This window comes from Anomaloglossus baeobatrachus, unplaced genomic scaffold, assembly GCF_048569485.1.
Source record: "Anomaloglossus baeobatrachus isolate aAnoBae1 unplaced genomic scaffold, aAnoBae1.hap1 Scaffold_694, whole genome shotgun sequence".
Classification (NCBI taxonomy): Eukaryota; Metazoa; Chordata; class Amphibia; order Anura; family Aromobatidae; genus Anomaloglossus; species Anomaloglossus baeobatrachus.
The window spans coordinates 66,675-89,597 of NW_027445068.1; the positions used below are offsets into that span (position 1 = coordinate 66,675).

Here is a 22,923-nt window from a genome sequence, read left to right on the forward strand (position 1 = left end):
TTCATCCAAATAGCAAACTCATCACCACTCAACTTCACCAACTCTGCTATGTCCCGTGCAGTATCTTGTTGTCAGTCTAATCTAGATCATGTGTAATTGAATGGAATAGATCCCTTTTGGACAAAGTGGAGTCAGATGCTGCAGTGACCACAGGTGTGAGAGGATCTACAATTGGCATCTGGTGTTATCTCTCTGCTTCCACTCCAAATAAAGTTACCTGTTGTTACCTGAACGTCAAATACTAAGAATGGGCGGCCTATGAAAGAATTAGTACTTTCATTAAGTATACTAAACCGGCTAATTGGGAATAGACAAACTGTAAAAAGCCCTCTGAGAAAGCCCCTCTCTAACCTTTGTTAGTAAGCTTTTCTGTAGCCTGCCTGTTGATGTATTTTCGGTTTGAACAGTGCACAACATGAAGAGACGGAACACTGGCGGCTTGTCACAATGCCCCCCGATGACATCACAATAGCGCTGCTGCCTAGAAAACAAGCTGCGCAGAAGAAGTTGTTCTTTGGGTGGGAGGGTGGGCTAGTGGAAGGAGGGGGCAATCTCTTTTTTTCCCGGGTGGTAGGGGGATGACAGGAGAAGGGAAGCGGGTGGTGAGAAAGGTACAGAGGGCAGGGTTTGGGGGCTGGGAAGGAAAGGGAAAAGATTAGGGTTTGGGGATGATGAAAGGGCTTTCTACGGGTAAGGATGGCAAAGGGTGGCAGTGACGGAAAGTCAGGCAACCTGTCCTGTCCGTCTTTTTGTATCGTGAATTGGAAAGACTGCAAGGGGGAGGGGAGTTGCTTGCGCCCTAAAGGAGGAGTTATTCAGATTCATTGCAGTGGGCGGCGGCTGCAAAACGCACCATTCTTCTTGTTTTTGCTCTGCAAAGCAGCCTTTTCAAGGGTTGGCTTGGGTGACAAAATGTCTTGTGTAGGCGTGGGTTTGTCTCCCTCTCGCTCTCTCTCCCTAAGATGTGTCCGGCATAGGCCAGGGTGCCACTCGAGGCCCAAACCAATTCTGGTTATCGCTTCTCGGCCTTTTGGCTAAGATCAAGTGTAGTCCCTTCATTGGGTTTGCCTTGGTCTTGGCTGGGAGGGGCCCGGGCTTGCACAACCGCCGGCCTCGGGGATTGTTGCGCCTTTTGGTGCTTACGTCCCCTTATGGCTGGTGGTTCCTGGGCTCGGGAGGCGATCACCTGCGGCACTGCGCTTTTGTGTGGTGGCCGATGACCGTTTTCTGAAATTTGCGGATGTAATCTCATCTGTTCTTATCAGTTTAATATCTGATACGTCCCCTATCTGGGGACCATATATTAAATGGATTTTTAGAACAGGGAGATGGAAAAAGAGCTTGCTCTGTCCACTCCACGCATTGACCTGGTATTGCAGTACCTCCAGGAACGGTGCACCCCTTCTTAACCCAGTTTCCAAAAGCAGAACTCGATTCACCTGATTCATATTAGCCCGATTAGCGAATTGAAATGAATTTTTATCTAACACACTTTTTACTTGCTTTATTCATCCAAATAGCAAACTCATCACCACTCAACTTCACCAACTCTGCTATGTCCCGTGCAGTATCTTGTTGTCAGTCTAATCTAGATCATGTGTAATTGAATGGAATAGATCCCTTTTGGACAAAGTGGAGTCAGATGCTGCAGTGACCACAGGTGTGAGAGGATCTACAATTGGCATCTGGTGTTATCTCTCTGCTTCCACTCCAAATAAAGTTACCTGTTGTTACCTGAACGTCAAATACTAAGAATGGGCGGCCTATGAAAGAATTAGTACTTTCATTAAGTATACTAAACCGGCTAATTGGGAATAGACAAACTGTAAAAAGCCCTCTGAGAAAGCCCCTCTCTAACCTTTGTTAGTAAGCTTTTCTGTAGCCTGCCTGTTGATGTATTTTCGGTTTGAACAGTGCACAACATGAAGAGACGGAACACTGGCGGCTTGTCACAATGCCCCCCGATGACATCACAATAGCGCTGCTGCCTAGAAAACAAGCTGCGCAGAAGAAGTTGTTCTTTGGGTGGGAGGGTGGGCTAGTGGAAGGAGGGGGCAATCTCTTTTTTTCCCGGGTGGTAGGGGGATGACAGGAGAAGGGAAGCGGGTGGTGAGAAAGGTACAGAGGGCAGGGTTTGGGGGCTGGGAAGGAAAGGGAAAAGATTAGGGTTTGGGGATGATGAAAGGGCTTTCTACGGGTAAGGATGGCAAAGGGTGGCAGTGACGGAAAGTCAGGCAACCTGTCCTGTCCGTCTTTTTGTATCGTGAATTGGAAAGACTGCAAGGGGGAGGGGAGTTGCTTGCGCCCTAAAGGAGGAGTTATTCAGATTCATTGCAGTGGGCGGCGGCTGCAAAACGCACCATTCTTCTTGTTTTTGCTCTGCAAAGCAGCCTTTTCAAGGGTTGGCTTGGGTGACAAAATGTCTTGTGTAGGCGTGGGTTTGTCTCCCTCTCGCTCTCTCTCCCTAAGATGTGTCCGGCATAGGCCAGGGTGCCACTCGAGGCCCAAACCAATTCTGGTTATCGCTTCTCGGCCTTTTGGCTAAGATCAAGTGTAGTATCTGTTCTTATCAGTTTAATATCTGATACGTCCCCTATCTGGGGACCATATATTAAATGGATTTTTAGAACAGGGAGATGGAAAAAGAGCTTGCTCTGTCCACTCCACGCATTGACCTGGTATTGCAGTACCTCCAGGAACGGTGCACCCCTTCTTAACCCAGTTTCCAAAAGCAGAACTCGATTCACCTGATTCATATTAGCCCGATTAGCGAATTGAAATGAATTTTTATCTAACACACTTTTTACTTGCTTTATTCATCCAAATAGCAAACTCATCACCACTCAACTTCACCAACTCTGCTATGTCCCGTGCAGTATCTTGTTGTCAGTCTAATCTAGATCATGTGTAATTGAATGGAATAGATCCCTTTTGGACAAAGTGGAGTCAGATGCTGCAGTGACCACAGGTGTGAGAGGATCTACAATTGGCATCTGGTGTTATCTCTCTGCTTCCACTCCAAATAAAGTTACCTGTTGTTACCTGAACGTCAAATACTAAGAATGGGCGGCCTATGAAAGAATTAGTACTTTCATTAAGTATACTAAACCGGCTAATTGGGAATAGACAAACTGTAAAAAGCCCTCTGAGAAAGCCCCTCTCTAACCTTTGTTAGTAAGCTTTTCTGTAGCCTGCCTGTTGATGTATTTTCGGTTTGAACAGTGCACAACATGAAGAGACGGAACACTGGCGGCTTGTCACAATGCCCCCCGATGACATCACAATAGCGCTGCTGCCTAGAAAACAAGCTGCGCAGAAGAAGTTGTTCTTTGGGTGGGAGGGTGGGCTAGTGGAAGGAGGGGGCAATCTCTTTTTTTCCCGGGTGGTAGGGGGATGACAGGAGAAGGGAAGCGGGTGGTGAGAAAGGTACAGAGGGCAGGGTTTGGGGGCTGGGAAGGAAAGGGAAAAGATTAGGGTTTGGGGATGATGAAAGGGCTTTCTACGGGTAAGGATGGCAAAGGGTGGCAGTGACGGAAAGTCAGGCAACCTGTCCTGTCCGTCTTTTTGTATCGTGAATTGGAAAGACTGCAAGGGGGAGGGGAGTTGCTTGCGCCCTAAAGGAGGAGTTATTCAGATTCATTGCAGTGGGCGGCGGCTGCAAAACGCACCATTCTTCTTGTTTTTGCTCTGCAAAGCAGCCTTTTCAAGGGTTGGCTTGGGTGACAAAATGTCTTGTGTAGGCGTGGGTTTGTCTCCCTCTCGCTCTCTCTCCCTAAGATGTGTCCGGCATAGGCCAGGGTGCCACTCGAGGCCCAAACCAATTCTGGTTATCGCTTCTCGGCCTTTTGGCTAAGATCAAGTGTAGTATCTGTTCTTATCAGTTTAATATCTGATACGTCCCCTATCTGGGGACCATATATTAAATGGATTTTTAGAACAGGGAGATGGAAAAAGAGCTTGCTCTGTCCACTCCACGCATTGACCTGGTATTGCAGTACCTCCAGGAACGGTGCACCCCTTCTTAACCCAGTTTCCAAAAGCAGAACTCGATTCACCTGATTCATATTAGCCCGATTAGCGAATTGAAATGAATTTTTATCTAACACACTTTTTACTTGCTTTATTCATCCAAATAGCAAACTCATCACCACTCAACTTCACCAACTCTGCTATGTCCCGTGCAGTATCTTGTTGTCAGTCTAATCTAGATCATGTGTAATTGAATGGAATAGATCCCTTTTGGACAAAGTGGAGTCAGATGCTGCAGTGACCACAGGTGTGAGAGGATCTACAATTGGCATCTGGTGTTATCTCTCTGCTTCCACTCCAAATAAAGTTACCTGTTGTTACCTGAACGTCAAATACTAAGAATGGGCGGCCTATGAAAGAATTAGTACTTTCATTAAGTATACTAAACCGGCTAATTGGGAATAGACAAACTGTAAAAAGCCCTCTGAGAAAGCCCCTCTCTAACCTTTGTTAGTAAGCTTTTCTGTAGCCTGCCTGTTGATGTATTTTCGGTTTGAACAGTGCACAACATGAAGAGACGGAACACTGGCGGCTTGTCACAATGCCCCCCGATGACATCACAATAGCGCTGCTGCCTAGAAAACAAGCTGCGCAGAAGAAGTTGTTCTTTGGGTGGGAGGGTGGGCTAGTGGAAGGAGGGGGCAATCTCTTTTTTTCCCGGGTGGTAGGGGGATGACAGGAGAAGGGAAGCGGGTGGTGAGAAAGGTACAGAGGGCAGGGTTTGGGGGCTGGGAAGGAAAGGGAAAAGATTAGGGTTTGGGGATGATGAAAGGGCTTTCTACGGGTAAGGATGGCAAAGGGTGGCAGTGACGGAAAGTCAGGCAACCTGTCCTGTCCGTCTTTTTGTATCGTGAATTGGAAAGACTGCAAGGGGGAGGGGAGTTGCTTGCGCCCTAAAGGAGGAGTTATTCAGATTCATTGCAGTGGGCGGCGGCTGCAAAACGCACCATTCTTCTGGTTTTTGCTCTGCAAAGCAGCCTTTTCAAGGGTTGGCTTGGGTGACAAAATGTCTTGTGTAGGCGTGGGTTTGTCTCCCTCTCGCTCTCTCTCCCTAAGATGTGTCCGGCATAGGCCAGGGTGCCACTCGAGGCCCAAACCAATTCTGGTTATCGCTTCTCGGCCTTTTGGCTAAGATCAAGTGTAGTATCTGTTCTTATCAGTTTAATATCTGATACGTCCCCTATCTGGGGACCATATATTAAATGGATTTTTAGAACAGGGAGATGGAAAAAGAGCTTGCTCTGTCCACTCCACGCATTGACCTGGTATTGCAGTACCTCCAGGAACGGTGCACCCCTTCTTAACCCAGTTTCCAAAAGCAGAACTCGATTCACCTGATTCATATTAGCCCGATTAGCGAATTGAAATGAATTTTTATCTAACACACTTTTTACTTGCTTTATTCATCCAAATAGCAAACTCATCACCACTCAACTTCACCAACTCTGCTATGTCCCGTGCAGTATCTTGTTGTCAGTCTAATCTAGATCATGTGTAATTGAATGGAATAGATCCCTTTTGGACAAAGTGGAGTCAGATGCTGCAGTGACCACAGGTGTGAGAGGATCTACAATTGGCATCTGGTGTTATCTCTCTGCTTCCACTCCAAATAAAGTTACCTGTTGTTACCTGAACGTCAAATACTAAGAATGGGCGGCCTATGAAAGAATTAGTACTTTCATTAAGTATACTAAACCGGCTAATTGGGAATAGACAAACTGTAAAAAGCCCTCTGAGAAAGCCCCTCTCTAACCTTTGTTAGTAAGCTTTTCTGTAGCCTGCCTGTTGATGTATTTTCGGTTTGAACAGTGCACAACATGAAGAGACGGAACACTGGCGGCTTGTCACAATGCCCCCCGATGACATCACAATAGCGCTGCTGCCTAGAAAACAAGCTGCGCAGAAGAAGTTGTTCTTTGGGTGGGAGGGTGGGCTAGTGGAAGGAGGGGGCAATCTCTTTTTTTCCCGGGTGGTAGGGGGATGACAGGAGAAGGGAAGCGGGTGGTGAGAAAGGTACAGAGGGCAGGGTTTGGGGGCTGGGAAGGAAAGGGAAAAGATTAGGGTTTGGGGATGATGAAAGGGCTTTCTACGGGTAAGGATGGCAAAGGGTGGCAGTGACGGAAAGTCAGGCAACCTGTCCTGTCCGTCTTTTTGTATCGTGAATTGGAAAGACTGCAAGGGGGAGGGGAGTTGCTTGCGCCCTAAAGGAGGAGTTATTCAGATTCATTGCAGTGGGCGGCGGCTGCAAAACGCACCATTCTTCTTGTTTTTGCTCTGCAAAGCAGCCTTTTCAAGGGTTGGCTTGGGTGACAAAATGTCTTGTGTAGGCGTGGGTTTGTCTCCCTCTCGCTCTCTCTCCCTAAGATGTGTCCGGCATAGGCCAGGGTGCCACTCGAGGCCCAAACCAATTCTGGTTATCGCTTCTCGGCCTTTTGGCTAAGATCAAGTGTAGTATCTGTTCTTATCAGTTTAATATCTGATACGTCCCCTATCTGGGGACCATATATTAAATGGATTTTTAGAACAGGGAGATGGAAAAAGAGCTTGCTCTGTCCACTCCACGCATTGACCTGGTATTGCAGTACCTCCAGGAACGGTGCACCCCTTCTTAACCCAGTTTCCAAAAGCAGAACTCGATTCACCTGATTCATATTAGCCCGATTAGCGAATTGAAATGAATTTTTATCTAACACACTTTTTACTTGCTTTATTCATCCAAATAGCAAACTCATCACCACTCAACTTCACCAACTCTGCTATGTCCCGTGCAGTATCTTGTTGTCAGTCTAATCTAGATCATGTGTAATTGAATGGAATAGATCCCTTTTGGACAAAGTGGAGTCAGATGCTGCAGTGACCACAGGTGTGAGAGGATCTACAATTGGCATCTGGTGTTATCTCTCTGCTTCCACTCCAAATAAAGTTACCTGTTGTTACCTGAACGTCAAATACTAAGAATGGGCGGCCTATGAAAGAATTAGTACTTTCATTAAGTATACTAAACCGGCTAATTGGGAATAGACAAACTGTAAAAAGCCCTCTGAGAAAGCCCCTCTCTAACCTTTGTTAGTAAGCTTTTCTGTAGCCTGCCTGTTGATGTATTTTCGGTTTGAACAGTGCACAACATGAAGAGACGGAACACTGGCGGCTTGTCACAATGCCCCCCGATGACATCACAATAGCGCTGCTGCCTAGAAAACAAGCTGCGCAGAAGAAGTTGTTCTTTGGGTGGGAGGGTGGGCTAGTGGAAGGAGGGGGCAATCTCTTTTTTTCCCGGGTGGTAGGGGGATGACAGGAGAAGGGAAGCGGGTGGTGAGAAAGGTACAGAGGGCAGGGTTTGGGGGCTGGGAAGGAAAGGGAAAAGATTAGGGTTTGGGGATGATGAAAGGGCTTTCTACGGGTAAGGATGGCAAAGGGTGGCAGTGACGGAAAGTCAGGCAACCTGTCCTGTCCGTCTTTTTGTATCGTGAATTGGAAAGACTGCAAGGGGGAGGGGAGTTGCTTGCGCCCTAAAGGAGGAGTTATTCAGATTCATTGCAGTGGGCGGCGGCTGCAAAACGCACCATTCTTCTTGTTTTTGCTCTGCAAAGCAGCCTTTTCAAGGGTTGGCTTGGGTGAGAAAATGTCTTGTGTAGGCGTGGGTTTGTCTCCCTCTCGCTCTCTCTCCCTAAGATGTGTCCGGCATAGGCCAGGGTGCCACTCGAGGCCCAAACCAATTCTGGTTATCGCTTCTCGGCCTTTTGGCTAAGATCAAGTGTAGTATCTGTTCTTATCAGTTTAATATCTGATACGTCCCCTATCTGGGGACCATATATTAAATGGATTTTTAGAACAGGGAGATGGAAAAAGAGCTTGCTCTGTCCACTCCACGCATTGACCTGGTATTGCAGTACCTCCAGGAACGGTGCACCCCTTCTTAACCCAGTTTCCAAAAGCAGAACTCGATTCACCTGATTCATATTAGCCCGATTAGCGAATTGAAATGAATTTTTATCTAACACACTTTTTACTTGCTTTATTCATCCAAATAGCAAACTCATCACCACTCAACTTCACCAACTCTGCTATGTCCCGTGCAGTATCTTGTTGTCAGTCTAATCTAGATCATGTGTAATTGAATGGAATAGATCCCTTTTGGACAAAGTGGAGTCAGATGCTGCAGTGACCACAGGTGTGAGAGGATCTACAATTGGCATCTGGTGTTATCTCTCTGCTTCCACTCCAAATAAAGTTACCTGTTGTTACCTGAACGTCAAATACTAAGAATGGGCGGCCTATGAAAGAATTAGTACTTTCATTAAGTATACTAAACCGGCTAATTGGGAATAGACAAACTGTAAAAAGCCCTCTGAGAAAGCCCCTCTCTAACCTTTGTTAGTAAGCTTTTCTGTAGCCTGCCTGTTGATGTATTTTCGGTTTGAACAGTGCACAACATGAAGAGACGGAACACTGGCGGCTTGTCACAATGCCCCCCGATGACATCACAATAGCGCTGCTGCCTAGAAAACAAGCTGCGCAGAAGAAGTTGTTCTTTGGGTGGGAGGGTGGGCTAGTGGAAGGAGGGGGCAATCTCTTTTTTTCCCGGGTGGTAGGGGGATGACAGGAGAAGGGAAGCGGGTGGTGAGAAAGGTACAGAGGGCAGGGTTTGGGGGCTGGGAAGGAAAGGGAAAAGATTAGGGTTTGGGGATGATGAAAGGGCTTTCTACGGGTAAGGATGGCAAAGGGTGGCAGTGACGGAAAGTCAGGCAACCTGTCCTGTCCGTCTTTTTGTATCGTGAATTGGAAAGACTGCAAGGGGGAGGGGAGTTGCTTGCGCCCTAAAGGAGGAGTTATTCAGATTCATTGCAGTGGGCGGCGGCTGCAAAACGCACCATTCTTCTTGTTTTTGCTCTGCAAAGCAGCCTTTTCAAGGGTTGGCTTGGGTGACAAAATGTCTTGTGTAGGCGTGGGTTTGTCTCCCTCTCGCTCTCTCTCCCTAAGATGTGTCCGGCATAGGCCAGGGTGCCACTCGAGGCCCAAACCAATTCTGGTTATCGCTTCTCGGCCTTTTGGCTAAGATCAAGTGTAGTATCTGTTCTTATCAGTTTAATATCTGATACGTTCCCTATCTGGGGACCATATATTAAATGGATTTTTAGAACAGGGAGATGGAAAAAGAGCTTGCTCTGTCCACTCCACGCATTGACCTGGTATTGCAGTACCTCCAGGAACGGTGCACCCCTTCTTAACCCAGTTTCCAAAAGCAGAACTCGATTCACCTGATTCATATTAGCCCGATTAGCGAATTGAAATGAATTTTTATCTAACACACTTTTTACTTGCTTTATTCATCCAAATAGCAAACTCATCACCACTCAACTTCACCAACTCTGCTATGTCCCGTGCAGTATCTTGTTGTCAGTCTAATCTAGATCATGTGTAATTGAATGGAATAGATCCCTTTTGGACAAAGTGGAGTCAGATGCTGCAGTGACCACAGGTGTGAGAGGATCTACAATTGGCATCTGGTGTTATCTCTCTGCTTCCACTCCAAATAAAGTTACCTGTTGTTACCTGAACGTCAAATACTAAGAATGGGCGGCCTATGAAAGAATTAGTACTTTCATTAAGTATACTAAACCGGCTAATTGGGAATAGACAAACTGTAAAAAGCCCTCTGAGAAAGCCCCTCTCTAACCTTTGTTAGTAAGCTTTTCTGTAGCCTGCCTGTTGATGTATTTTCGGTTTGAACAGTGCACAACATGAAGAGACGGAACACTGGCGGCTTGTCACAATGCCCCCCGATGACATCACAATAGCGCTGCTGCCTAGAAAACAAGCTGCGCAGAAGAAGTTGTTCTTTGGGTGGGAGGGTGGGCTAGTGGAAGGAGGGGGCAATCTCTTTTTTTCCCGGGTGGTAGGGGGATGACAGGAGAAGGGAAGCGGGTGGTGAGAAAGGTACAGAGGGCAGGGTTTGGGGGCTGGGAAGGAAAGGGAAAAGATTAGGGTTTGGGGATGATGAAAGGGCTTTCTACGGGTAAGGATGGCAAAGGGTGGCAGTGACGGAAAGTCAGGCAACCTGTCCTGTCCGTCTTTTTGTATCGTGAATTGGAAAGACTGCAAGGGGGAGGGGAGTTGCTTGCGCCCTAAAGGAGGAGTTATTCAGATTCATTGCAGTGGGCGGCGGCTGCAAAACGCACCATTCTTCTTGTTTTTGCTCTGCAAAGCAGCCTTTTCAAGGGTTGGCTTGGGTGACAAAATGTCTTGTGTAGGCGTGGGTTTGTCTCCCTCTCGCTCTCTCTCCCTAAGATGTGTCCGGCATAGGCCAGGGTGCCACTCGAGGCCCAAACCAATTCTGGTTATCGCTTCTCGGCCTTTTGGCTAAGATCAAGTGTAGTATCTGTTCTTATCAGTTTAATATCTGATACGTCCCCTATCTGGGGACCATATATTAAATGGATTTTTAGAACAGGGAGATGGAAAAAGAGCTTGCTCTGTCCACTCCACGCATTGACCTGGTATTGCAGTACCTCCAGGAACGGTGCACCCCTTCTTAACCCAGTTTCCAAAAGCAGAACTCGATTCACCTGATTCATATTAGCCCGATTAGCGAATTGAAATGAATTTTTATCTAACACACTTTTTACTTGCTTTATTCATCCAAATAGCAAACTCATCACCACTCAACTTCACCAACTCTGCTATGTCCCGTGCAGTATCTTGTTGTCAGTCTAATCTAGATCATGTGTAATTGAATGGAATAGATCCCTTTTGGACAAAGTGGAGTCAGATGCTGCAGTGACCACAGGTGTGAGAGGATCTACAATTGGCATCTGGTGTTATCTCTCTGCTTCCACTCCAAATAAAGTTACCTGTTGTTACCTGAACGTCAAATACTAAGAATGGGCGGCCTATGAAAGAATTAGTACTTTCATTAAGTATACTAAACCGGCTAATTGGGAATAGACAAACTGTAAAAAGCCCTCTGAGAAAGCCCCTCTCTAACCTTTGTTAGTAAGCTTTTCTGTAGCCTGCCTGTTGATGTATTTTCGGTTTGAACAGTGCACAACATGAAGAGACGGAACACTGGCGGCTTGTCACAATGCCCCCCGATGACATCACAATAGCGCTGCTGCCTAGAAAACAAGCTGCGCAGAAGAAGTTGTTCTTTGGGTGGGAGGGTGGGCTAGTGGAAGGAGGGGGCAATCTCTTTTTTTCCCGGGTGGTAGGGGGATGACAGGAGAAGGGAAGCGGGTGGTGAGAAAGGTACAGAGGGCAGGGTTTGGGGGCTGGGAAGGAAAGGGAAAAGATTAGGGTTTGGGGATGATGAAAGGGCTTTCTACGGGTAAGGATGGCAAAGGGTGGCAGTGACGGAAAGTCAGGCAACCTGTCCTGTCCGTCTTTTTGTATCGTGAATTGGAAAGACTGCAAGGGGGAGGGGAGTTGCTTGCGCCCTAAAGGAGGAGTTATTCAGATTCATTGCAGTGGGCGGCGGCTGCAAAACGCACCATTCTTCTTGTTTTTGCTCTGCAAAGCAGCCTTTTCAAGGGTTGGCTTGGGTGACAAAATGTCTTGTGTAGGCGTGGGTTTGTCTCCCTCTCGCTCTCTCTCCCTAAGATGTGTCCGGCATAGGCCAGGGTGCCACTCGAGGCCCAAACCAATTCTGGTTATCGCTTCTCGGCCTTTTGGCTAAGATCAAGTGTAGTGTTGTTCGAAGAGGTGGTTTAAGCTCCAGGCCACCTTAGTACAATGATACAATGCACACTGGAAGGTTGCGCTTGCTAGTACTCTGGGTGGATAGTATATTCATCTAGAGGAAAACATGGCCCTACCAGGATCGAGGCTATTAGACTGAGTAAGGGTGGGGGGCTATGGTACAACGTGCCCCAGGACTGACGACCCTGGAGTGAGTCTGAGCTTGCTGGCTTGGGACCCCGGCAAGCCTTGGGCTCTGTAGCACACCGTACCTTGCCTTTTCATACTTTTTGAGCATATTACCCTATCCCGGCCTTCTGGCTAGGAAGGGAAATTTTTACAATCCCGGTCGGAGGTCTGGTCAGCTTTGGGCTGAGAAACTAACACCCGGTTGGAGGTCTGGGTCAGCTTCGGCTGAGAAACCAACACCCGGTTGGAGGTCTGGGTCAGCTTCGGCTGAGAAACCAACACCCGGTTGGAGGTCCGGTTAGCCTTGGGCTGAGAAACCAACACCGGTTGACGGTCCGGGCAGTTTCGGCTGCGAAACCAACAACTAGTAGCTCTCTACTCCACTTGGGTAAGATGCCTGGGTGGACGCTGGGAGCAACGACAAGGCTCAACCAGGCTTCGGCTTGGGGGAGCACCGAAGATCCCTGACCCTTGCTGTGGCCTTCTGGCTCGGAGGGACGGGGTTGATTTTTGGGGACCCTCTCCTCACGGTGGGGTCCACACGAATCCTAGCCTTTGCACTGTTTTTGGTGTGACTTCGGTCATGCATTTTTTGTGGTGCTTTGGAAAGCTTCATTAAATCAAAAATCTGTTCTTATCAGTTTAATATCTGATACGTCCCCTATCTGGGGACCATATATTAAATGGATTTTTAGAACAGGGAGATGGAAAAAGAGCTTGCTCTGTCCACTCCACGCATTGACCTGGTATTGCAGTACCTCCAGGAACGGTGCACCCCTTCTTAACCCAGTTTCCAAAAGCAGAACTCGATTCACCTGATTCATATTAGCCCGATTAGCGAATTGAAATGAATTTTTATCTAACACACTTTTTACTTGCTTTATTCATCCAAATAGCAAACTCATCACCACTCAACTTCACCAACTCTGCTATGTCCCGTGCAGTATCTTGTTGTCAGTCTAATCTAGATCATGTGTAATTGAATGGAATAGATCCCTTTTGGACAAAGTGGAGTCAGATGCTGCAGTGACCACAGGTGTGAGAGGATCTACAATTGGCATCTGGTGTTATCTCTCTGCTTCCACTCCAAATAAAGTTACCTGTTGTTACCTGAACGTCAAATACTAAGAATGGGCGGCCTATGAAAGAATTAGTACTTTCATTAAGTATACTAAACCGGCTAATTGGGAATAGACAAACTGTAAAAAGCCCTCTGAGAAAGCCCCTCTCTAACCTTTGTTAGTAAGCTTTTCTGTAGCCTGCCTGTTGATGTATTTTCGGTTTGAACAGTGCACAACATGAAGAGACGGAACACTGGCGGCTTGTCACAATGCCCCCCGATGACATCACAATAGCGCTGCTGCCTAGAAAACAAGCTGCGCAGAAGAAGTTGTTCTTTGGGTGGGAGGGTGGGCTAGTGGAAGGAGGGGGCAATCTCTTTTTTTCCCGGGTGGTAGGGGGATGACAGGAGAAGGGAAGCGGGTGGTGAGAAAGGTACAGAGGGCAGGGTTTGGGGGCTGGGAAGGAAAGGGAAAAGATTAGGGTTTGGGGATGATGAAAGGGCTTTCTACGGGTAAGGATGGCAAAGGGTGGCAGTGACGGAAAGTCAGGCAACCTGTCCTGTCCGTCTTTTTGTATCGTGAATTGGAAAGACTGCAAGGGGGAGGGGAGTTGCTTGCGCCCTAAAGGAGGAGTTATTCAGATTCATTGCAGTGGGCGGCGGCTGCAAAACGCACCATTCTTCTTGTTTTTGCTCTGCAAAGCAGCCTTTTCAAGGGTTGGCTTGGGTGACAAAATGTCTTGTGTAGGCGTGGGTTTGTCTCCCTCTCGCTCTCTCTCCCTAAGATGTGTCCGGCATAGGCCAGGGTGCCACTCGAGGCCCAAACCAATTCTGGTTATCGCTTCTCGGCCTTTTGGCTAAGATCAAGTGTAGTCCCTTCATTGGGTTTGCCTTGGTCTTGGCTGGGAGGGGCCCGGGCTTGCACAACCGCCGGCCTCGGGGATTGTTGCGCCTTTTGGTGCTTACGTCCCCTTGTGGCTAGTGGTTCCTGGGCTCGGGAGGCGATCACCCAGGCACTGCGCTTTTGTGTGGTGGCCTGCTGGCCTTCGGGGCTACCTTGATTCTGAAAATTGCGGATGAAATCTCATCTGTTCTTATCAGTTTAATATCTGATACGTCCCCTATCTGGGGACCATATATTAAATGGATTTTTAGAACAGGGAGATGGAAAAAGAGCTTGCTCTGTCCACTCCACGCATTGACCTGGTATTGCAGTACCTCCAGGAACGGTGCACCCCTTCTTAACCCAGTTTCCAAAAGCAGAACTCGATTCACCTGATTCATATTAGCCCGATTAGCGAATTGAAATGAATTTTTATCTAACACACTTTTTACTTGCTTTATTCATCCAAATAGCAAACTCATCACCACTCAACTTCACCAACTCTGCTATGTCCCGTGCAGTATCTTGTTGTCAGTCTAATCTAGATCATGTGTAATTGAATGGAATAGATCCCTTTTGGACAAAGTGGAGTCAGATGCTGCAGTGACCACAGGTGTGAGAGGATCTACAATTGGCATCTGGTGTTATCTCTCTGCTTCCACTCCAAATAAAGTTACCTGTTGTTACCTGAACGTCAAATACTAAGAATGGGCGGCCTATGAAAGAATTAGTACTTTCATTAAGTATACTAAACCGGCTAATTGGGAATAGACAAACTGTAAAAAGCCCTCTGAGAAAGCCCCTCTCTAACCTTTGTTAGTAAGCTTTTCTGTAGCCTGCCTGTTGATGTATTTTCGGTTTGAACAGTGCACAACATGAAGAGACGGAACACTGGCGGCTTGTCACAATGCCCCCCGATGACATCACAATAGCGCTGCTGCCTAGAAAACAAGCTGCGCAGAAGAAGTTGTTCTTTGGGTGGGAGGGTGGGCTAGTGGAAGGAGGGGGCAATCTCTTTTTTTCCCGGGTGGTAGGGGGATGACAGGAGAAGGGAAACGGGTGGTGAGAAAGGTACAGAGGGCAGGGTTTGGGGGCTGGGAAGGAAAGGGAAAAGATTAGGGTTTGGGGATGATGAAAGGGCTTTCTACGGGTAAGGATGGCAAAGGGTGGCAGTGACGGAAAGTCAGGCAACCTGTCCTGTCCGTCTTTTTGTATCGTGAATTGGAAAGACTGCAAGGGGGAGGGGAGTTGCTTGCGCCCTAAAGGAGGAGTTATTCAGATTCATTGCAGTGGGCGGCGGCTGCAAAACGCACCATTCTTCTTGCTTTTGCTCTGCAAAGCAGCCTTTTCAAGGGTTGGCTTGGGTGACAAAATGTCTTGTGTAGGCGTGGGTTTGTCTCCCTCTCGCTCTCTCTCCCTAAGATGTGTCCGGCATAGGCCAGGGTGCCACTCGAGGCCCAAACCAATTCTGGTTATCGCTTCTCGGCCTTTTGGCTAAGATCAAGTGTAGTATCTGTTCTTATCAGTTTAATATCTGATACGTCCCCTATCTGGGGACCATATATTAAATGGATTTTTAGAACAGGGAGATGGAAAAAGAGCTTGCTCTGTCCACTCCACGCATTGACCTGGTATTGCAGTACCTCCAGGAACGGTGCACCCCTTCTTAACCCAGTTTCCAAAAGCAGAACTCGATTCACCTGATTCATATTAGCCCGATTAGCGAATTGAAATGAATTTTTATCTAACACACTTTTTACTTGCTTTATTCATCCAAATAGCAAACTCATCACCACTCAACTTCACCAACTCTGCTATGTCCCGTGCAGTATCTTGTTGTCAGTCTAATCTAGATCATGTGTAATTGAATGGAATAGATCCCTTTTGGACAAAGTGGAGTCAGATGCTGCAGTGACCACAGGTGTGAGAGGATCTACAATTGGCATCTGGTGTTATCTCTCTGCTTCCACTCCAAATAAAGTTACCTGTTGTTACCTGAACGTCAAATACTAAGAATGGGCGGCCTATGAAAGAATTAGTACTTTCATTAAGTATACTAAACCGGCTAATTGGGAATAGACAAACTGTAAAAAGCCCTCTGAGAAAGCCCCTCTCTAACCTTTGTTAGTAAGCTTTTCTGTAGCCTGCCTGTTGATGTATTTTCGGTTTGAACAGTGCACAACATGAAGAGACGGAACACTGGCGGCTTGTCACAATGCCCCCCGATGACATCACAATAGCGCTGCTGCCTAGAAAACAAGCTGCGCAGAAGAAGTTGTTCTTTGGGTGGGAGGGTGGGCTAGTGGAAGGAGGGGGCAATCTCTTTTTTTCCCGGGTGGTAGGGGGATGACAGGAGAAGGGAAGCGGGTGGTGAGAAAGGTACAGAGGGCAGGGTTTGGGGGCTGGGAAGGAAAGGGAAAAGATTAGGGTTTGGGGATGATGAAAGGGCTTTCTACGGGTAAGGATGGCAAAGGGTGGCAGTGACGGAAAGTCAGGCAACCTGTCCTGTCCGTCTTTTTGTATCGTGAATTGGAAAGACTGCAAGGGGGAGGGGAGTTGCTTGCGCCCTAAAGGAGGAGTTATTCAGATTCATTGCAGTGGGCGGCGGCTGCAAAACGCACCATTCTTCTTGTTTTTGCTCTGCAAAGCAGCCTTTTCAAGGGTTGGCTTGGGTGACAAAATGTCTTGTGTAGGCGTGGGTTTGTCTCCCTCTCGCTCTCTCTCCCTAAGATGTGTCCGGCATAGGCCAGGGTGCCACTCGAGGCCCAAACCAATTCTGGTTATCGCTTCTCGGCCTTTTGGCTAAGATCAAGTGTAGTATCTGTTCTTATCAGTTTAATATCTGATACGTCCCCTATCTGGGGACCATATATTAAATGGATTTTTAGAACAGGGAGATGGAAAAAGAGCTTGCTCTGTCCACTCCACGCATTGACCTGGTATTGCAGTACCTCCAGGAACGGTGCACCCCTTCTTAACCCAGTTTCCAAAAGCAGAACTCGATTCACCTGATTCATATTAGCCCGATTAGCGAATTGAAATGAATTTTTATCTAACACACTTTTTACTTGCTTTATTCATCCAAATAGCAAACTCATCACCACTCAACTTCACCAACTCTGCTATGTCCCGTGCAGTATCTTGTTGTCAGTCTAATCTAGATCATGTGTAATTGAATGGAATAGATCCCTTTTGGACAAAGTGGAGTCAGATGCTGCAGTGACCACAGGTGTGAGAGGATCTACAATTGGCATCTGGTGTTATCTCTCTGCTTCCACTCCAAATAAAGTTACCTGTTGTTACCTGAACGTCAAATACTAAGAATGGGCGGCCTATGAAAGAATTAGTACTTTCATTAAGTATACTAAACCGGCTAATTGGGAATAGACAAACTGTAAAAAGCCCTCTGAGAAAGCCCCTCTCTAACCTTTGTTAGTAAGCTTTTCTGTAGCCTGCCTGTTGATGTATTTTCGGTTTGAACAGTGCACAACATGAAGAGACGGAACACTGGCGGCTTGTCACAATGCCCCCCGATGACATCACAATAGCGCTGCTGCCTAGAAAACAAGCTGCGCAGAAGAAGTTGTTCTTTGGGTGGGAGGGTGGGCTAGTGGAAGGAGGGGGCAATCTCTTTTTTTCCCGGGTGGTAGGGGGATGACAGGAGAAGGGAAGCGGGTGGTGAGAAAGGTACAGAGGGCAGGGTTTGGGGGCTGGGAAGGAAAGGGAAAAGATTAGGGTTTGGGGATGATGAAAGGGCTTTCTACGGGTAAGGATGGCAAAGGGTGGCAGTGACGGAAAGTCAGGCAACCTGTCCTGTCCGTCTTTTTGTATCGTGAATTGGAAAGACTGCAAGGGGGAGGGGAGTTGCTTGCGCCCTAAAGGAGGAGTTATTCAGATTCATTGCAGTGGGCGGCGGCTGCAAAACGCACCATTCTTCTTGTTTTTGCTCTGCAAAGCAGCCTTTTCAAGGGTTGGCTTGGGTGACAAAATGTCTTGTGTAGGCGTGGGTTTGTCTCCCTCTCGCTCTCTCTCCCTAAGATGTGTCCGGCATAGGCCAGGGTGCCACTCGAGGCCCAAACCAATTCTGGTTATCGCTTCTCGGCCTTTTGGCTAAGATCAAGTGTAGTATCTGTTCTTATCAGTTTAATATCTGATACGTCCCCTATCTGGGGACCATATATTAAATGGATTTTTAGAACAGGGAGATGGAAAAAGAGCTTGCTCTGTCCACTCCACGCATTGACCTGGTATTGCAGTACCTCCAGGAACGGTGCACCCCTTCTTAACCCAGTTTCCAAAAGCAGAACTCGATTCACCTGATTCATATTAGCCCGATTAGCGAATTGAAATGAATTTTTATCTAACACACTTTTTACTTGCTTTATTCATCCAAATAGCAAACTCATCACCACTCAACTTCACCAACTCTGCTATGTCCCGTGCAGTATCTTGTTGTCAGTCTAATCTAGAACATGTGTAATTGAATGGAATAGATCCCTTTTGGACAAAGTGGAGTCAGATGCTGCAGTGACCACAGGTGTGAGAGGATCTACAATTGGCATCTGGTGTTATCTCTCTGCTTCCACTCCAAATAAAGTTACCTGTTGTTACCTGAACGTCAAATACTAAGAATGGGCGGCCTATGAAAGAATTAGTACTTTCATTAAGTATACTAAACCGGCTAATTGGGAATAGACAAACTGTAAAAAGCCCTCTGAGAAAGCCCCTCTCTAACCTTTGTTAGTAAGCTTTTCTGTAGCCTGCCTGTTGATGTATTTTCGGTTTGAACAGTGCACAACATGAAGAGACGGAACACTGGCGGCTTGTCACAATGCCCCCCGATGACATCACAATAGCGCTGCTGCCTAGAAAACAAGCTGCGCAGAAGAAGTTGTTCTTTGGGTGGGAGGGTGGGCTAGTGGAAGGAGGGGGCAATCTCTTTTTTTCCCGGGTGGTAGGGGGATGACAGGAGAAGGGAAGCGGGTGGTGAGAAAGGTACAGAGGGCAGGGTTTGGGGGCTGGGAAGGAAAGGGAAAAGATTAGGGTTTGGGGATGATGAAAGGGCTTTCTACGGGTAAGGATGGCAAAGGGTGGCAGTGACGGAAAGTCAGGCAACCTGTCCTGTCCGTCTTTTTGTATCGTGAATTGGAAAGACTGCAAGGGGGAGGGGAGTTGCTTGCGCCCTAAAGGAGGAGTTATTCAGATTCATTGCAGTGGGCGGCGGCTGCAAAACGCACCATTCTTCTTGTTTTTGCTCTGCAAAGCAGCCTTTTCAAGGGTTGGCTTGGGGAACAAAATGTCTTGTGTAGGCGTGGGTTTGTCTCCCTCTCGCTCTCTCTCCCTAAGATGTGTCCGGCATAGGCCAGGGTGCCACTCGAGGCCCAAACCAATTCTGGTTATCGCTTCTCGGCCTTTTGGCTAAGATCAAGTGTAGTATCTGTTCTTATCAGTTTAATATCTGATACGTCCCCTATCTGGGGACCATATATTAAATGGATTTTTAGAACAGGGAGATGGAAAAAGAGCTTGCTCTGTCCACTCCACGCATTGACCTGGTATTGCAGTACCTCCAGGAACGGTGCACCCCTTCTTAACCCAGTTTCCAAAAGCAGAACTCGATTCACCTGATTCATATTAGCCCGATTAGCGAATTGAAATGAATTTTTATCTAACACACTTTTTACTTGCTTTATTCATCCAAATAGCAAACTCATCACCACTCAACTTCACCAACTCTGCTATGTCCCGTGCAGTATCTTGTTGTCAGTCTAATCTAGATCATGTGTAATTGAATGGAATAGATCCCTTTTGGACAAAGTGGAGTCAGATGCTGCAGTGACCACAGGTGTGAGAGGATCTACAATTGGCATCTGGTGTTATCTCTCTGCTTCCACTCCAAATAAAGTTACCTGTTGTTACCTGAACGTCAAATACTAAGAATGGGCGGCCTATGAAAGAATTAGTACTTTCATTAAGTATACTAAACCGGCTAATTGGGAATAGACAAACTGTAAAAAGCCCTCTGAGAAAGCCCCTCTCTAACCTTTGTTAGTAAGCTTTTCTGTAGCCTGCCTGTTGATGTATTTTCGGTTTGAACAGTGCACAACATGAAGAGACGGAACACTGGCGGCTTGTCACAATGCCCCCCGATGACATCACAATAGCGCTGCTGCCTAGAAAACAAGCTGCGCAGAAGAAGTTGTACTTTGGGTGGGAGGGTGGGCTAGTGGAAGGAGGGGGCAATCTCTTTTTTTCCCGGGTGGTAGGGGGATGACAGGAGAAGGGAAGCGGGTGGTGAGAAAGGTACAGAGGGCAGGGTTTGGGGGCTGGGAAGGAAAGGGAAAAGATTAGGGTTTGGGGATGATGAAAGGGCTTTCTACGGGTAAGGATGGCAAAGGGTGGCAGTGACGGAAAGTCAGGCAACCTGTCCTGTCCGTCTTTTTGTATCGTGAATTGGAAAGACTGCAAGGGGGAGGGGAGTTGCTTGCGCCCTAAAGGAGGAGTTATTCAGATTCATTGCAGTGGGCGGCGGCTGCAAAACGCACCATTCTTCTTGTTTTTGCTCTGCAAAGCAGCCTTTTCAAGGGTTGGCTTGGGTGACAAAATGTCTTGTGTAGGCGTGGGTTTGTCTCCCTCTCGCTCTCTCTCCCTAAGATGTGTCCGGCATAGGCCAGGGTGCCACTCGAGGCCCAAACCAATTCTGGTTATCGCTTCTCGGCCTTTTGGCTAAGATCAAGTGTAGTATCTGTTCTTATCAGTTTAATATCTGATACGTCCCCTATCTGGGGACCATATATTAAATGGATTTTTAGAACAGGGAGATGGAAAAAGAGCTTGCTCTGTCCACTCCACGCATTGACCTGGTATTGCAGTACCTCCAGGAACGGTGCACCCCTTCTTAACCCAGTTTCCAAAAGCAGAACTCGATTCACCTGATTCATATTAGCCCGATTAGCGAATTGAAATGAATTTTTATCTAACACACTTTTTACTTGCTTTATTCATCCAAATAGCAAACTCATCACCACTCAACTTCACCAACTCTGCTATGTCCCGTGCAGTATCTTGTTGTCAGTCTAATCTAGATCATGTGTAATTGAATGGAATAGATCCCTTTTGGACAAAGTGGAGTCAGATGCTGCAGTGACCACAGGTGTGAGAGGATCTACAATTGGCATCTGGTGTTATCTCTCTGCTTCCACTCCAAATAAAGTTACCTGTTGTTACCTGAACGTCAAATACTAAGAATGGGCGGCCTATGAAAGAATTAGTACTTTCATTAAGTATACTAAACCGGCTAATTGGGAATAGACAAACTGTAAAAAGCCCTCTGAGAAAGCCCCTCTCTAACCTTTGTTAGTAAGCTTTTCTGTAGCCTGCCTGTTGATGTATTTTCGGTTTGAACAGTGCACAACATGAAGAGACGGAACACTGGCGGCTTGTCACAATGCCCCCCGATGACATCACAATAGCGCTGCTGCCTAGAAAACAAGCTGCGCAGAAGAAGTTGTTCTTTGGGTGGGAGGGTGGGCTAGTGGAAGGAGGGGGCAATCTCTTTTTTTCCCGGGTGGTAGGGGGATGACAGGAGAAGGGAAGCGGGTGGTGAGAAAGGTACAGAGGGCAGGGTTTGGGGGCTGGGAAGGAAAGGGAAAAGATTAGGGTTTGGGGATGATGAAAGGGCTTTCTACGGGTAAGGATGGCAAAGGGTGGCAGTGACGGAAAGTCAGGCAACCTGTCCTGTCCGTCTTTTTGTATCGTGAATTGGAAAGACTGCAAGGGGGAGGGGAGTTGCTTGCGCCCTAAAGGAGGAGTTATTCAGATTCATTGCAGTGGGCGGCGGCTGCAAAACGCACCATTCTTCTTGTTTTTGCTCTGCAAAGCAGCCTTTTCAAGGGTTGGCTTGGGTGACAAAATGTCTTGTGTAGGCGTGGGTTTATCTCCCTCTCGCTCTCTCTCCCTAAGATGTGTCCGGCATAGGCCAGGGTGCCACTCGAGGCCCAAACCAATTCTGGTTATCGCTTCTCGGCCTTTTGGCTAAGATCAAGTGTAGTATCGTTCGAAAAGGTGGTTTAAGGCTCCGGCCACCTTAGTACAATGATGCAATGCACACTGGAAGGTTGCGCTTGTTAGTACTTTGGGAGGATAGTATATCCATCTAGAGGAAACCATGGCCCTACCAGGATCGAGGCTATTAGACTGAGTAAGTGTGGGGGTTATGGTGCAATGTGCCCCAGGAATGGACACCCTGGAGGGAGTCTGAACTTGCTAGGTTGGGACCCTGGTAAGCCTCAGACTCTGTCGCACGCCGCGCCTTGCTTATTCATACTTTCCAAGCATATTGCCCTATCCCGGCCTTCTGGCTAAGAAGGGAAATTTTTATAATCCCGGTCGGAGGTCCGGTCAGCTTTGGGCTGAGAAACCAACACCCGGTTGGAGGTCCGGGTCAGCTTTGGCTGAGAAACCAACACCCGGTTGGAGGTCCGGTTAGCCTTGGGCTGAGAAACCAACACCCGGTTGGAGGTCCGGTCAGCCTTGGGCTGAGAAACCAACACCCGGTTGGAGGTCCGGTCAGCCTTGGGCTGAGAAACCAACACCGGTTGACGGTCCGGGCAGTCTCGGCTGCGAAACCAACGACTAGTAGCTCCCTACTCCACTTGGGTAAGATGCCTCGGTGGACGCTGGGAGCAACAACAAGGCTCAACCAGGCTTCGGCTTGGGGGAGCACCGAAGATCCCTGACCCTCGCTGTGGCCTTCTGGCTCGGAGGGACGGGGTTGATTTTTGGGGATCCTCTTCTCACGGAGGGGTCCACACGAATCCTAGCCTTTGCACTGTTTTTGGTGTGACTTCGGTCATGCATTTTTGCGGTGCTTTGGAAAGCTTCATTAAATCAAAAATCTGTTCTTATCAGTTTAATATCTGATACGTCCCCTATCTGGGGACCATATATTAAATGGATTTTTAGAACAGGGAGATGGAAAAAGAGCTTGCTCTGTCCACTCCACGCATTGACCTGGTATTGCAGTACCTCCAGGAACGGTGCACCCCTTCTTAACCCAGTTTCCAAAAGCAGAACTCGATTCACCTGA

At 47.5% G+C, this 22,923-nt stretch overlaps 16 non-coding genes and 1 pseudogene across 16 annotated transcripts; all 17 read left to right on the forward strand.

Annotated features, from left to right (window-relative positions):
- The first annotated feature begins 1,219 nt into the window (after positions 1–1,219).
- Positions 1,220–1,404, forward strand: LOC142286691 (U2 spliceosomal RNA). The gene has a single exon (XR_012747772.1). It is a non-coding gene; the product is annotated as a U2 spliceosomal RNA (small nuclear RNA).
- A 1,117-nt stretch (positions 1,405–2,521) lies between these two features.
- On the forward strand, positions 2,522–2,712 carry LOC142286722 (U2 spliceosomal RNA). The gene has a single exon (XR_012747797.1). It is a non-coding gene; the product is annotated as a U2 spliceosomal RNA (small nuclear RNA).
- Positions 2,713–3,829: 1,117 nt separating this feature from the next.
- LOC142286723 (U2 spliceosomal RNA) lies at positions 3,830–4,020 on the forward strand. Its single transcript, XR_012747798.1, has one exon. It is a non-coding gene; the product is annotated as a U2 spliceosomal RNA (small nuclear RNA).
- A 1,117-nt stretch (positions 4,021–5,137) lies between these two features.
- On the forward strand, positions 5,138–5,328 carry LOC142286724 (U2 spliceosomal RNA). The gene has a single exon (XR_012747799.1). It is a non-coding gene; the product is annotated as a U2 spliceosomal RNA (small nuclear RNA).
- Positions 5,329–6,445: 1,117 nt separating this feature from the next.
- LOC142286725 (U2 spliceosomal RNA) lies at positions 6,446–6,636 on the forward strand. The gene has a single exon (XR_012747800.1). It is a non-coding gene; the product is annotated as a U2 spliceosomal RNA (small nuclear RNA).
- Positions 6,637–7,753: 1,117 nt separating this feature from the next.
- Positions 7,754–7,944, forward strand: LOC142286726 (U2 spliceosomal RNA). The gene has a single exon (XR_012747801.1). It is a non-coding gene; the product is annotated as a U2 spliceosomal RNA (small nuclear RNA).
- A 1,117-nt stretch (positions 7,945–9,061) lies between these two features.
- On the forward strand, positions 9,062–9,252 carry LOC142286673 (U2 spliceosomal RNA). The gene has a single exon (XR_012747755.1). It is a non-coding gene; the product is annotated as a U2 spliceosomal RNA (small nuclear RNA).
- A 1,117-nt stretch (positions 9,253–10,369) lies between these two features.
- LOC142286727 (U2 spliceosomal RNA) lies at positions 10,370–10,560 on the forward strand. The gene has a single exon (XR_012747802.1). It is a non-coding gene; the product is annotated as a U2 spliceosomal RNA (small nuclear RNA).
- A 1,919-nt stretch (positions 10,561–12,479) lies between these two features.
- Positions 12,480–12,672, forward strand: LOC142286682 (U2 spliceosomal RNA). Its single transcript, XR_012747764.1, has one exon. It is a non-coding gene; the product is annotated as a U2 spliceosomal RNA (small nuclear RNA).
- Positions 12,673–14,008: 1,336 nt separating this feature from the next.
- On the forward strand, positions 14,009–14,192 carry LOC142286689 (U2 spliceosomal RNA). The gene has a single exon (XR_012747770.1). It is a non-coding gene; the product is annotated as a U2 spliceosomal RNA (small nuclear RNA).
- Positions 14,193–15,309: 1,117 nt separating this feature from the next.
- LOC142286729 (U2 spliceosomal RNA) lies at positions 15,310–15,500 on the forward strand. Its single transcript, XR_012747804.1, has one exon. It is a non-coding gene; the product is annotated as a U2 spliceosomal RNA (small nuclear RNA).
- A 1,117-nt stretch (positions 15,501–16,617) lies between these two features.
- On the forward strand, positions 16,618–16,808 carry LOC142286730 (U2 spliceosomal RNA). Its single transcript, XR_012747805.1, has one exon. It is a non-coding gene; the product is annotated as a U2 spliceosomal RNA (small nuclear RNA).
- Positions 16,809–17,925: 1,117 nt separating this feature from the next.
- Positions 17,926–18,116, forward strand: LOC142286731 (U2 spliceosomal RNA). The gene has a single exon (XR_012747806.1). It is a non-coding gene; the product is annotated as a U2 spliceosomal RNA (small nuclear RNA).
- Positions 18,117–19,233: 1,117 nt separating this feature from the next.
- LOC142286732 (U2 spliceosomal RNA) lies at positions 19,234–19,424 on the forward strand. The gene has a single exon (XR_012747807.1). It is a non-coding gene; the product is annotated as a U2 spliceosomal RNA (small nuclear RNA).
- Positions 19,425–20,541: 1,117 nt separating this feature from the next.
- On the forward strand, positions 20,542–20,732 carry LOC142286733 (U2 spliceosomal RNA). Its single transcript, XR_012747808.1, has one exon. It is a non-coding gene; the product is annotated as a U2 spliceosomal RNA (small nuclear RNA).
- Positions 20,733–21,849: 1,117 nt separating this feature from the next.
- Positions 21,850–21,991, forward strand: LOC142286696 (U2 spliceosomal RNA; annotated as a pseudogene).
- A 697-nt stretch (positions 21,992–22,688) lies between these two features.
- On the forward strand, positions 22,689–22,884 carry LOC142286684 (U2 spliceosomal RNA). Its single transcript, XR_012747766.1, has one exon. It is a non-coding gene; the product is annotated as a U2 spliceosomal RNA (small nuclear RNA).
- Positions 22,885–22,923: the final 39 nt, after the last annotated feature.